Here is a 15,215-nt window from a genome sequence, read left to right as displayed (position 1 = left end):
CATGCTTTTTCTTCATAAAAATACTTCACTCATGCGCTGCTTATTCGGCTAGAGTAGCATCATTGGTTACAAATTAAGTAAATAATATTTGTGTTAATCTGCATCCATCCCTTGTGGGACTTTATTTGACTCCCTTAGAGTCATATGATGATGTTTGTAAAATGCTATGTTCTCATTGCAATATGACACTAAGTTGCATATAAAACAGTGAGAACACCTTCCTAATATTGAGTTGCACTTGCACTAGCTCCCCACCCCTGCCTCCTTTGCCCTCAAATCAGCCTCCATTTGTCGGGACTTGGATTCTACAAGGTGTCGAAAGAGTTCCACTGGGATGCTGGCCCATGTTGTCGCCAATGCTTCCCACAGTTGTGTCAAGTTGGCTGGATGTCGTTTGGGTGGTGGATCATTCTTGATACACATGGGAAACTGTTGAGTGTGAAAACCCCAGCAGCGTTGCAGTTCTTGACACACTCAAACCGGTGCTCCTGTCACCGACTACCATATCCCATTCAAAAGCACTTAAATATTCTGTCTTGCCCATTCACCCTTAATGGCACACATACATACACAATCCATGTCTCAATTGTCTCAAGGTTTAATAATCCTTCTTATTTAATATGTGACATACAAACACACTATACACACACGTACACCTGGATTGTGCTGTAGTAGAGTAGTGGCTGGAGGGCTGACAGTTAATCTATTGTGCAGTTTGTTGTAAAATGTATTTTAATGTTACAATTTTTTTATTATATTGTTCATTACTGCCTTAATTTTTGGTGGACACCAGGAAGAGTAGCTGCTGCCTTGGAAGGAACTAATGGGGTTCCATAATAAATACAAATACATCAATAAGGGATCATAGCTTTCACCTGGTCAGTCTATGACAAGGAAAGAGCAGGTGCTCATGATGTTTTGTACATTCAGCGTATATCAAGTATGCATACAGTAGAGTAACTTTTCAAACACAAATCTAAAGGCAGTGTGATCCACCGTCTCCTCCTCTGACAGGTTCCTAGAGGGGGTGAGAACCTGGGCTTTAAACCCCCCCCTGGCCCCCGTCTTCTTCCTTTTCCCGAGAAGCAGGATGGAGACATACCCTGCTGCCTTTACACTAACAAGCTGAAAACACAAAGTATGTAATGGTCATTATTTCTGTACATTTTCAAAGGAAAGTCACAAGTCTCCTTGCTTGTGTGGATGTAAAAAGTTTTTGCAGTCTGCCTCAACAAAGAAAATATAAACTGATATGCTTGTGACGACAATATTTTCACTCACATGGAGGTATGCATTATCATCAGACTGACGAATTTAGCGTCAGTCCTGGACCTCTGGTTTGATTTTTCCCCCTATTTTTTCAAACCTCAAGCTGTGGGGCCCCACAGAACTTACTTTTTTTGCCCTCACCCCAAGGGTTTGGACACAGTTTGGACACGTTTCTTTTTGTTGATCGCGCCATTTCTGAAATTGTACATAATGTGCATCTTTATAATATGTCAATATGAACACAAAAGCCTAGGCTAATTGTTTAATATCATACTCATACCGTCATATTATGTGAATCATATTTCCAGACTGAGGTAGTAAGGGTTATTTTGGATATTACATTTTCCACTAACCCAGCCTACTTAGACTGGGTTAGTGTCACGCCCTGACCATAGAGAGCCCTTGGTTCTCTATGGTGTTGTAGGTCAGGGCATGACTAGGGGGTGTTCTAGTCTATTTATTTCTATGTTTGGGATTGAGTATGGCTCCCAATTAGAGGCAGCTGATTATCATTGTCTCTAATTGGGGATCATACTTAAGGTGTCCCTTTTCCCACCTGCATTTGTGGGATATTATTTTGTGTTAGTGTGGTGTAGCACTACGTTACTTCACGGTCGTTGTTTGTTTATTGTTTTGTTTAAGTTTCACTAAATAAAAGATGTGGAACTCAAATCACGCTGCGCCTTGGTCCGTCCATTTTAACGATCGTGACAGAATATCCCACCAATCAAGGACCAAGCAGTGTGCCCGGGAGGATAAAGTGAGTTGGACCTGGGAGGAAATCCGGGGAGGATGCGAAACCCTTCCTTGGAGAGAATCGCAGAAAGATCAGGAAGGACAGCGACGACGCCGGGGGCCGCGGCCACAGAAACCCCAAGATTTTTTGAGGGGGGGGGAACATGGGGTGGTCGACTGAGCAGCGGGGAGTGCCAGAGCCTGTTTGGGAGTCGGTGGAGGAATTCAATGAAAGATACCGGAGAGAGGTGGTAGCGAGGAGTATGCTGCAGCGCAGGCGTGCTGAAGAGCGTGACACCAGTCCGGTGCCATCTGTGCCAGCTCCCCGCACTCGCCCTGAAGAGCCAGAGACCGTCAGGGAGGCGATGGAGAAGTTGGGAGAGAGAGAGATGTTGGTCAGGTGTGTTCTGCTCAACATTCGACCTGAAGAGCCTGTCAGCAGTCTGGTGAAACCTGTGCCGGCTCCACGCACCAGGCCTCCAGTGCGCCTCCCCAGCCCGGTACGTCCTGTGCCGACTTTCCGCACTCGCCCTGAAGTGTATGTCAACAGTCCGGTACCACCTGTACCGGCTCCACGCACTAGGCCTCCAGTGCGCATCCCCAGCCCGGAGCGTCCTGTACCGGCTCCACGCACTCGACCTGAGGAGCGTGTCATCAGTCCGGTGCAACCTGCGCCGATGCCCAGTCCAGGCACGGTGTCCAGTCCCGCTCCATGGCAGGAGCCTTCCTCTGCGCCGGTGCCCAATCCAGGCACGGCGTCCAGTCCCGCTCAAAAAGGCCGGAGCCTTCCTCTGCGCCGGTGCCCAGTCCAGGCACGGCGTCCAACCCAGCTCCATGGCCGGAGCCCTCCTCTGCGCCGGTGCCCAGTCCAGGCACGGCATCCAGTACCACTCCATGGCAGGAGCCTTCCTCTGCGCCGGTGCCCAATCCAGGCACGGCGTCCAGTCCCGCTCAAAAAGGCCGGAGCCTTCCTCTGCGCCGGTGCCCAGTCCAGGCACGGCGTCCAACCCAGCTCCATGGCCGGAGCCCTCCTCTGCGCCGGTGCCCAGTCCAGGCACGGCATCCAGTACCACTCCAAGGCCGGAGCCTTCCTCTGCGCCGATGCTCAGTCCAGGCCCGGTGTCCAGTCCCGCTCCATGGCAAGAGCCTTCCTCTGCGCCGGTGCCTAGTTCAGGCACGGCGTTCAGTCCCGCTCCATGGCAGGAGCCTTCCTCTGCGCCGATGCCCAGTCCAGGCACGGCGTTCAGCCCGGCACCATGGCCGGATCCAGGGCCTGGGCGAGGGCTATGACCCGCACCGGAGCCACCACCGACACTAGGCACCCCCCTACCCTCCCCATTTGGTTTCAGGTTTTGCGGCCGGAGTCCGCACCTTTGGGGGGGGTACTGTCACGCCCTGACCATAGAGAGCCCTTGGTTCTCTATGGTGTTGTACGTCAGGGCATGACTAGGGGGTGTTCTAGTCTATTTATTTCTATGCTTGGGATTGAGTATGGTTCCCAATTAGAGGCAGCTGATTATCACTGTCTCTAATTGGGGATCATACTTAAGGTGTCCCTTTTCCCACCTGCATTTGTGGGATATTGTTTTGTGTTAGTGTGGTGTAGCACTACGTTACTTCACGGTCGTTGTTTTTTTATTGTTTTGTTTAAGTTTCACTAAATAAAAGATGTGGAACTCAAATCACGCTGCGCCTTGGTCCGTCCATTTTAACGACCGTGACAGTTAGTCAGTGAGCTGTGGGACAATGAATAATCGACACTCTCAAAAATAAAGAGTTTTATCTGATCTTAAATGTGTGTGTGTTTTTTTTAAAGAGGGTTCCCCTACAGGTACAAGTGGTGTCCCAAAGCACTCTTTTTTTCTGAGTGTAGTGTGAATAACATCTCAATATACTGTCAACAATGTTTCACTGAGCAACTACTACGGCACAAAGGATTTTCTCATTTTTTTCTCTCTGATCATTTTAATGGTTGTGCAGACAAGACATACCAGTAATTTGTCTATTGAACACATACAGGCCAACTAAAAAATGAACTACACTATCACAGATCTAATTCAAATGAAAAATACAATTGTTCTTGGGGAAGCTCTAATAACCTTCCTCATGCTTTCACCCAGTCTTCCCCTTTAGGCCCCAGGTCCCGAGAGGTGTTCCCAAGTCATGTCATTTTCACTCTGTTCCCCATCTCCTCCATTTCAACTGATAAGCACATCACCTGATATGCAAGTGCGTATCCCTAATCCACGTTCCATCCTCTTGAGGTAACTCAGCACTGAATATGCTTTCACATCAATGCCTTCAACATTTTGTTCACAGTACAATTACCTCTCTATCCTCTATCATATGATGCATTAACCAATAAAGCAACTAAACCCCAAACCAACTATGATGTTTATAGTAGTTCCCAGACCCAACCCATCTGTATGTCTTACAGTGGACTCTAGTCTCTCTCGCTCCGCCTCCTCGGTCTTGGTGTCTTCACTCACCCATTATGCAGTTGGACCTCACTTCGCGTGAAAACTATGCACCCCCCAAGGAGAGACATGACGATCTTCACCGCTGCAGATACTGTACGGAGTAGTGTCTCTCAAACCAATGCTGTCACAACACCCCTCGCCTGGTGTCTCTTGATGTACACTCAATCTCCAGAATTCAGCCCGTGCTCTTGGTTATATCTCTGCTTCCGCCTGAGGATATACACACTGCAACACATGGGTCACTTCCTGACAACATAATTTGTGATATTTGAATAACCACATCCTCTGTCCTCCCATTGGTCCCCCAGTTACCAGTAACCAATCCATGTGACATGAGTTGTCATAAACTGATATCCCAACAATGCTACTAAAGTAACCATTGCTACTTCCAACATAGCCCATGCCTATAGTCTCACAATACCCCTCATTTGCGCAGTAGTCCAATTCCATGCTATCAATATAGCATCCTTCGCTACTAGTACTGCGCCTTCAGTTACTGTGCCTACAGCGCCTCTGCCGTGAGAATACCTCCTGCATGTAATCTGTCAAATGTTCGCCGGCTGTTAGAAATTGGAGAAAAACAAAACGAGCTGGGAATAATATCCAACCTAACAAAACTATGAGTCACAGGTGTCCTGAAAGTTTACCATAGTGTCTGAAATGCCACCACTATCTCTTCTACGCTCACCATGATCTAGGTATGTGTAATGTTCAATTAAATCCCCATATTGTGTACAGTTAGCTGCTCTCCCTCTTCTATGAGCTATCTCCTGTAACAATATACAGTTTCTGGGGAATGATACTCCTCTATCATTACATCTAACCCATAACACACTATACTCCTAATGCATTTTCTAGTTATAAACATACTAACACATTCTCAAATCAGTTAGTCAATATACATCATTCCCTCCTCTGGAACAATGAACACCCTCATGTTCCACGAAACCTAATGTCACGAATACCACCAAAGGTGGCTCCCCTTCCTGTTCGGGTGGCGCTCGGCGGTCGTCGTCGCCGGTCTACTAGCTGCCACCGATCCCTTTTTCCTTTTCGTTTGTTCTTGTCTAATTGTTTTCACCTGTTCCTTGTTGGGGTTTTGGGATGGGTGTTATTTAAGTTCGTTTAGCCCGCTGGTGTTTGTGCGGGCTTGTTGTTATTTCACGTTAGTGGTGTTTGTGTTCTTCTGGGTTTTCGCTGTCCGGTATTTTAGTAACTATGGTTTTGGGTTTGTTGCGCCTGTGTTTTGGGCTTCACCCACGTTTGTAACTAGTTACTGTGCGAAAGGACATTAAAGCGTTTTTCCCGTCAACCTTCTGCTCTCTGCGTCTGACTCCACGCCCATCACTCTCCAGACGTTACACCTAAAAACATATTGACGTGAAAAGAAAAGAGAAACAAAGTACATGTTTAATAACTTAGCACCACTCATTGATGCGATGTAACATAAAAACTCTGAATACAGGGTAAAACAAAAAAAACTTTCATGGTTGTCCCAAGCTATGATCCAGTGATTCCCCCAAACAAACCACCTCCCCTCAGGATGACACTTAGCGATAAGTGTCTGGAGACTCTCTCGGCCACATAAATGTTAGCAGCGCCCCCACCCCTCATCGTGCTTTAGCAATTCTCTCTCGCTGTATCCCAATCACAACTAAAACATTTGATAAATTATCCAACCCGAATTTAGAATGACTGACCTCAGTGCTTACTCTGAGACTAAGCCTCAAATTCCAGTTGATCAATTTCGCACACATCATCCCTGTTAGAGCATACATTTATAAACAACTTTAACAACATAACTCTTCTAATTACAGCCCCCTTTTATCCGTTTCCCTGTCATGAGTGACCTGGTAAAATAAGATCAGTATCTCAATGCATTCTTAGTTTAAATAGTTAGCAGGGCGTATACCACCACCCCCCCCTTTCCTTCACCCGGCACTTATCATTCTAGCGTGTCTTCTTCAGATATCGTTTACAGCTCATTTTCCCAACGTCACATGTAACTTTTGCCTGTCACATTTCATGGCCCTTGATAATGTCCCAATTGTAATATCCAAGTAGATACTTCCGTTTCTCCCATGTACACGAGTCTCTCACCTGAGCTTGTTGTCTCTCTCCACACTCACTCCACACGCGCTCTCACCACCCCGGCCCTGTTTTATGGCTCGGACTCAGATAGGAGTGGTAAGTCACTGTCTCTCATTGCACGCCTTCATCGCTCTTTTTTCAGCCGGTTAGGGAGGGTTTTGAGGTTTACACACACTGTCTATGGTCAAATTATTTCTACCATGCATTAAGACACGATCTGACGTCACCTTCCATGATAACCTAAAAAAAAACACAGATCATAACAACAGTTAAGTTCATTAAATTTCTGTTTCAGGAAACCAGACAAACATTGACTTTATGACAAATTATGACATTAACCTTTTCTTAATAACATCTCTAAGACAAATGTCAAAAAGCATAACATAATGTTACTGAAAAAAAAAAAATTCTACTGGCGACCTCTAGGAAGAGTTACCAGATCAGGAAGATAGCACCCAATTCCCACACCACGATCCCAATCTGCTGAAATTTGTATCAAAACAAAAACACAACAAAAAATCAGCAATGCATATATCACAATTCATGTGAAGTAACTGTCACCCCTTATTAACATATATTTTCCTTCCTATATGCAGCCTGAACACAGTACCACTGTATAAGTACTCCAAAGACCAGGACATCAGGTAACTGGTAATTTCCCCCTTTCAAACACGTGATTTAAAAAAAAACATGTTAAATCAAAAATAAACCAATTCGATTAACTAATCATTTTAGAATTACAACTCTTTATAACTCCCTACGGAAATAATAATAATCTCCTAAAGTAATGGTACAATTTGGATTGAGAATGGTGTTTCTCATGAATTTTAAACTGAAATCCCCCGTCTATTTAATTCATAATGAAGTTGTAACGTCTGGAGAGTGATGGGTGTGGAGTCAGACGCAGAGAACAGAAGGTAGACGGGAAAAACGCTTTAATGTCCTTTCGGTTAGTAACCAGTTAAAAACATGGGTGAAGCCCAAAACACAGGTGCAACAAACCCAAAACCATAGTTACTAAAAAACCCGGACAGCGAAAACCCAAAAGAACACAAACACCACATACGTCAAAATAACAACAAGCCCGCACAAACACCAGCGGGCTAAACAAACTTAAATAACACCCATCCCAAAACCCCAACAAGGAACAGGTGAAAACAATTAGACAAAAACAAATGAAAAGGAAAAAGGGATCGGTGGCAGCTAGTAGACCGGTGACGACGACCACCGAGCGCCACCCGAACAGGAAGGGGAGCCACCTTCGGTGGTATTCGTGACAGAAGTAGATCATTCTTCATTAGAAATGTTTCATATTCAGGACTTTTGACACCATTCAAATGTTTCCTCTCCCTTTCTTTCCCTGTCCTTTGGAAACCATTTAAATACCTCTTCAAAACATTTCATCCTCCTGCTGGTTCTCCATAACCATCATACCACATAAAAACATTAAAAAGTTAATTTTAGGTTTGGTAACCCCAATGCTAATTCCTCGTGACCCCTCCACCCTTTCGTCCATTCTAGAAGCCCATTCCAGAATAAGAAGACATCAAACGTAAATATATTTAAAAATAAAACCACATAAAATGTCTAATGATTTAAACAAACCCTAGGCCTTCTGCATTTGCAAGGAGTGTTTGGCAATATCATTTAAATGTGTTACCTTTAGAATCCCTTCCCCTGGCATTTCGCCTAGAATTTTCAACCCAAAATACGTTTTCCCGTGGCAAATGTAGCCAATATATCCACAATATATACATGTCGTTTTCTAACACTTTCTCTCCCCAAGGCAGCCGCCTTAGCCATTCCGCCTGCTTTACGATTACCTACGGTGATTTTATCTGTATTACTAATATGAGCTTCACATTTCACCAATGCTAAAGTACTGGGTAATTGACATGCTACTAATAATACCGCTACCTCCAGACCATTTTTATTGGTGTTCCTGTCTCTGTTAACATGCCCCGTGGTGACCACAATGTACCGAAATCATGAACTACTCCAAATACATACCACACACAGCGTACCCTGTTCCTCTATTCCCTTCTGTGTTCGTGTAACTAGAGCCGTCTGTATACATGAATTTTCACGATTCCAATGCTGTCTCTTGCAAATCAGGCCTAGGTTTTGGAGTACTCTGATCTGGGTCACATGTACGTGATTCACCCTCCCCATGCAACGGCATTTTTTATTTATTTCACCTTTATTTAACCAGGTAGGCAAGTTGAGAACAAGTTCTCATTTACAATTGCGACCTGGCCAAGATAAAGCAAAGCAGTTCGACACATACAACAACACAGAGTTACACATGGAGTAAAACAAACATACAGTCAATAATACAGTAGAAAAAATAAGTATATACAATGTGAGCAAATGAGGTGAGATAAGGGAGGTAAAGGCAAAAAAAAGGCCATGGTGGCAAAGTAAATACAATATAGCAAGTAAAACACTGGAATGGTAGATTTGCAGTGGAAGAATGTGCAAAGTAAATATAAAAATAATGGGGTGCAAAAGAGCAAAATAAATAAATACAGTAGGGGGAGAGGTAGTTGTTTGGGCTAAATTATAGATGGGCTATGTACAGGTGCAGTCATCTGTGAGCTGCTCTGATAGCTGGTGCTTAAAGCTAGTGAGGGAGATAAGTGTTTCCAGTTTCAGAGATTTTTGTAGTTCATTCCTGTCATTGGCAGCAGAGAACTGGAAGGAGAGGCGGCCAAAGGAAGAATTGGTTTTGGGGGTGACCAGAGAGATATACCTGCTGGAGCGCGTGCTACAGGTGAGTGCTGCTATTGTGACGACGCAGGATTCAAAGCACCAATCTTATGAAATTGTAGATTTTCCCCATTTAACGTTAACTCCCATTTTGTCCATCTTGCACTAGTAACATGTGCTTTCATGCTGTTCACTATGGTTGCTACTGCGTGTGGAACATACACATCTACTTGTTTACCCATCGTAATGGAAGCTGTGTTATGCAACACCATTTCAGTCGCCTGTACCGCCCTAAGGCACAGTGGCATTCCTTTTGCCACAGAGTCTAGCGATTTACTCCAGTACATTACTGGTCTCTCTCTACCTCCGTGATTTTGCGTAACCACCGCGCCACTATGTCCCTCTTGTTCATGAACAAAAATTAATTTTAAGTTTGGCAATCCCAATGCTGGCGCTTGACCCAATTGCTTCTTTAACTCGACAAACGTTCCCTCACACTCTTGATTCCACTCTATCCTCTCCTGGGGACCCTTCCCCCTTTTCGTCAACTCTGTAAGTGGCTCAGCAATTTCAGAGAATGACGAAATAAAATGTCTTAACAAAATTGAAAACTCCTAAAGTTTTCCTGAGCGTGCGAGGAGTGTTTGGCCGTGCCAAAGAACGCATGGTTTCTACCCGATCCTGGGTAATGTGAATCTTGCCCTTAAAAATCGAAAACCCCAAACATGTTACCTCTTGCTTTGCTAGATGTGCTTTCACATACGATGCTATATGACCCTGTTCTGCCAAATAGTCTACCAATGTGGTGAGGTCTCGCATATAAATGTCTTTGTCTTTCGACGCTAATAACAAATCATCCACGTATTGTACCAACACAGAACCTACAATACACCCTTTTACCGATTGTTTCAATGCAAAATGATACCAAGTGGGACTATTTGTAAATCCCATCGGTACTCTGCTAAAAGTTGGGTAAAACGTGATCTAAAACGTCTTCCATCACATAGAAACTGTAATCTCTATGAACCACATATCGATCGAACAGAAACTATACACCGCTAGGTGAAAGTTCCATTCTTGCTAACCTCAAAACGATTACTTGTTGCTCTTTTGAAAAAAATGCTAACTATTGTATAGCGGCATATCCTGCTAATGCAGGAGGTTCCAGTATCACCTTACACTCATTCTTCCAATGTCCGATAGTCCCACATCTAAAACATGGAGCTGGCTCCTTACGCTTTGATGTTTTTTCACTACGTTTCTTAGTCTTATCTCTGCCTTTGAAACTATAGTTAGTGTTTTTCTCTATGGCCCTATTAACCCCTCGCACGTCTGCGAGGTGAGCGGAGTCATATTCCACTCTCAAAACATCGTCTTGAATTAATTCTACTACCCCCGCAATTATCGTTTTGATCACAGGGTTCAACCCCGTCATCAAAGCAGAAGCGCAACGTCTATCAATACACTCCCGTATCAAAGCAGAAGCGCAACGTCTATCAATACACTCCCGTTCCCAAGGACAAGCTAGTTAAACTAGTAATATCCTCAACCATGTGTAGATAACTAGTGAATATTTTAAGATTGATTGTTTATTATAAAGATAAGTTTAATGCTAGCTAGCAACTTAGGGGCCAGGTGTGCGCAATGAAAGTTCCAGAGGGATCCGTGACACTTCGCCCCCAATAGGACACCCCCAGCACCTCCACCATCCCCATCAACCTCCTCCCACCCCTCAACCACAAAACACAATAATGATAATAATAAATAGGAACTACATTTAAAAATGTATATACCACACACGTACAGTACATATACACTGCTCAAAAAAATAAAGGGAACACTTAAACAACACAATGTAACTCCAAGTCAATCACACTTCTGTGAAATCAAACTGTCCACTTAGGAAGCAACACTGATTGACAATAAATTTAACATGCTGTTGTGCAAATGGAATAGACAAAAGGTGGAAATTATAGGCAATTAGCAAGACACCCCCAATAAAGGAGTGGTTCTGCAGGTGGTGACCACAGACCACTTCTCAGTTCCTATGCTTCCTGGCTGATGTTTTGGTCACTTTTGAATGCTGGCGGTGCTTTCACTCTAGTGGTAGCATGAGACGGAGTCTACAACCCACACAAGTGGCTCAGGTAGTGCAGCTCATCCAGGATGGCACATCAATGCGAGCTGTGGCAAGAAGGTTTGCTGTGTCTGTCAGCGTAGTGTCCAGAGCATGGAGGCGCTACCAGGAGACAGGCCAGTACATCAGGAGACGTGGAGGAGGCCGTAGGAGGGCAACAACCCAGCAGCAGGACCGCTACCTCCGCCTTTGTGCAAGGAGGAGCACTGCCAGAGCCCTGCAAAATGACCTCCAGCAGGCCACAAATGTGCATGTGTCTGCTCAAACGGTCAGAAACAGACTCCATGAGGGTGGTATGAGGGCCTGATGTCCACAGGTGGGGGTTGTGCTTACAGCCCAACACCGTGCAGGACGTTTGGCATTTGCCAGAGAACACCAAGATTGGCAAATTTGCCACTGGCGCCCTGTGCTCTTCACAGATGAAAGCAGGTTCACACGCATATGTGACAGACGTGACAGAGTCTGGAGACGCCGTGGAGAACGTTCTGGTGCCTGCAACATCCTCCAGCATGACCGGTTTGGCGGTGGGTCAGTCATGGTGTGGGGTGGCATTTCTTTGGGGGGCCGCACAGCCCTCCATGTGCTCGCCAGAGGTAGCCTGACTGCCATTAGGTACCGAGATGAGATCCTCAGACCCCTTGTGAGACCATATGCTGGTGCGGTTGGCCCTGGGTTCCTCCTAATGCAAGACAATGCTAGACCTCATGTGGCTGGAGTGTGTCAGCAGTTCCTGCAAGAGGAAGGCATTGATGCTATGGACTGGCCCGCCCGTTCCCCAGACCTGAATCCAATTGAGCACATCTGGGACATCATGTCTCGCTCCATCCACCAACGCCACGTTGCACCACAGACTGTCCAGGAGTTGGCGGATGCTTTAGTCCAGGTCTGGGAGGAGATCCCTCAGGAGACCATCCGCCACCTCATCAGGAGCATGCCCAGGCGTTGTAGGGAGGTCATACAGGCACGTGGAGGCCACACACTCTACTGAGCCTCATTTTGACTTGTTTTAAGGACAGTACATCAAAGTTGGATCAGCCTGTAGTGTGGTTTTCCACTTTAATTTTGAGTGTGACTCCAAATCCAGACCTCCATGGTAAATTAAATAAATTTGATTTCCATTGATAATTTTTGTGTGATTTTGTTGTCAGCACATTCAACTATGTAAAGAAAAAAGTATTTAATAAGAATATTTCATTCATTCAGATCTAGGATGTGTTATTTTAGTGTTCCCTTTATTTTTTTGAGCAGTGTACAGAAACATATTCACAGGACACTCAACTTATCTCTTATCTCTTTTCCTACATCAGATATGCAGGTGACATTTCCACCTGGATGACAGCACATAATCAGCAAGACGGAGATGCTCTTCATCCGAGGGAATGCCTGTCCATTCTCAGATGTTAGATAATCCGAGAAGAACACATGTCATTTACATTCCAGCCCTTGTCAGCTCCAGATTTGTATTACTTCAACTCACACTCTGCTGGAATCCCTGCATTCTCAGATTCCCCTCTGTTATTAATCTCTATATTGTAATCAATAAAGTGTTTCAAAATGCTGTACTTGTATTAACATATATGTTCAGATCATTCCTGAGAGAGAAGGGGTGTAATATCTCCAGATGGGCGTGTGGTACCCTTCATCATCCATGCCAACAAGATGTTACTTCTTGTGGGGTCTGCCTTGAAAGTAAGTATGAGAGTATAAGTAATGTACAATTAACCTACTGAAAGTATACTGACTAAAAGGCCAAACAGAACTGTCATATATTATATTATAGCTGTGTCGTTGTATACTTGCAAATTAGAATCTTAAGTGTAACATCATTTTGTTGGGGAAAACTGAAATGCCCATCAAATGTTTTCCCCAGTTTGCTGAATCTGTTCTGAAGGAGTAGTCGATTGTAGTAGTAGCAGTCACTCTCCTCCAAAACACTGGTATGTTACATTTCTAATTTAATATAATTCTAGATAATTAAAAAAAAACATTTATATGGATCTTTCAAGGTTATCTTTGATCCAACTTCTGACTAGATGGCCACTAAAACACATGTATTTAAATAATTGTGTTACAAGAAACCTATACTATTCCCTTGTTCCCTGTTCCCTATTTGCTCAGAAAAATACATGTAAAGATGTATAGACTACTTGACATCATGTTTTGCTAGATGACCTGAGCCAACTGTGCCATTTCTGTGGGGAGGTGGACAATAATTAGGAAGACACTAACAGGGTAATTGCTTGTTCACTTCTAAAGGCCTTGCCGAAATCCTCCCCCCTTCTAATTTTCCTTCATTTTGAGGCTAGAGTCAAATACTTTCTGTGGCACACATCAGAGTCAAATAATTTCTATAGAACAAACTTCACGTCAGGATAGGCAACCGAAAATAATAATTAATGTATGTGTGTTATATTAAACATAGAGGAGGGAGTAAAATGTAGGCAAGTAAAATGTAGGCAAATGGATTGACGTCACTCGCTCTGAGACCTAGAAGTTGTTCCCCTTGCTCTGCAAGGAACGCGGCTTTTGTGGCGCGATGGGTAACGATGCTTCGTAAGTGACTGTGGTTGATGTGTGCAGAGGGTCCCTGGTTCGAGCCCAGGTTAGGGCGAGGAAAGGGACGGAAGCTATACTGTTACAAAAGCAATAAACATTTCAGAACAATTACTAGTCGAATAAGACATGGGAGATACAACGAATTTTGGCTAAGAGATTTATTTATAGACTAATACACTTGAAACAAATAGCCAAACCGAAAACTCCAGGCATTACTAGTGCCTCCCCCACGATCAAACCGACAAAAATGAAACGCAGCCGAACGTGATCAGAAATCTCAACTAGCAAGTAAGTGGCAGCAATCTAGAATTGAGTGCGTGCGCGTTCACGCGAAGGGGGGGGGGGGGCTTATATGCACAACACCAGTACTAAGGAAAAATGGAAGTTTGAGTTTCACAGTCCGTCACTCAAAACCCGCCAATTCAGTCATTGATCTGAAATAAATAATTCGCTAAAAAGTATTTCCATGTGCTTACACGATTGCTATTATTGACTGTCTTTTTACCTAAATTATATCAACAGCGAGTATATTTTTAAACAGTTACTGTAGCTTAAACACCTACACGCTTCAAGGAACCAACAAGTTAACGTTACATACAACAACGTTGTCCAGAGTGAATAAAGATCACTTCCAGTGTATAAGATGATAAAGTAATAAACATAACTGATTAAAATAAAAGTCTAGAATTACAGAAAATACTAGATAATTGGTCATTTCTTATCCGATAATTTACCTCGCTTTCACTTTAAAATAGCTAGCTACGTCCACATTCGCAGTTATGTTTATTTGAACTAATAGCACAAACTCCGAGAGCATCGAGTTAAGGAATTCATAAGGGGTGTGTCATTGATTGGAGTTCGATGCGCCATGAGTTTGCGCTATTAGTACTGGGTTGCCGCTCAGTAGTGGGAATAGGGGAATAGTCCATTCTGTCTGGACAGGCGAGCATTGAGCAACATCATTCTTGACATGGTTATGTAATCCAGGAACACTTTGACAGAGCTCAGGCATATTAAATCACCCTATAGCCCATGTACGGCCCACTACAACTTCATTTTTCTGAACGCAAACTGCAACCACTCTACTATGGTTTTGGGTTGTGCGCTCTCTTAGGCATCGTTTACACAAACAGCCCAATTTTGATTTAATTTCCACTAATTGGTCTTTTGAGCAATGACATTAGACACGTTTAAATCGGATTTTTCCCAGAGCTGATCTGATTGGTCAAAAGACCAAT

At 44.0% G+C, this 15,215-nt stretch overlaps 2 long non-coding RNA genes across 3 annotated transcripts; one reads left to right on the top strand and one right to left on the bottom strand.

The window, feature by feature from the left end:
* Positions 1-596: 596 nt before the first annotated feature.
* LOC139570460 (uncharacterized) lies at positions 597-6,809 on the bottom strand. Of its 2 annotated transcripts, XR_011674075.1 has the most exons (4): positions 6,585-6,809; positions 4,494-5,848; positions 1,396-1,464; positions 597-1,125 (listed from the first exon to the last, which is right to left on the bottom strand). It is a non-coding gene; the product is annotated as an uncharacterized lncRNA (long non-coding RNA). The 2 variants fall into 2 exon arrangements; XR_011674074.1 differs by lacking the exon at positions 1,396-1,464.
* Positions 6,810-9,127: 2,318 nt separating this feature from the next.
* Positions 9,128-12,979, top strand: LOC139570459 (uncharacterized). The gene is made up of 2 exons (XR_011674073.1): positions 9,128-9,348; positions 12,729-12,979. It is a non-coding gene; the product is annotated as an uncharacterized lncRNA (long non-coding RNA).
* The last annotated feature ends 2,236 nt before the right edge of the window (positions 12,980-15,215 follow it).

The sequence above is a fragment of the Salvelinus alpinus genome, chromosome 3 (genome assembly GCF_045679555.1).
Source record: "Salvelinus alpinus chromosome 3, SLU_Salpinus.1, whole genome shotgun sequence".
In the NCBI taxonomy this organism is placed as follows: Eukaryota; Metazoa; Chordata; class Actinopteri; order Salmoniformes; family Salmonidae; genus Salvelinus; species Salvelinus alpinus.
The sequence above is the reverse complement of the archived record's forward strand: the minus strand, read 5'-3'. Positions and strand labels throughout refer to the sequence as shown.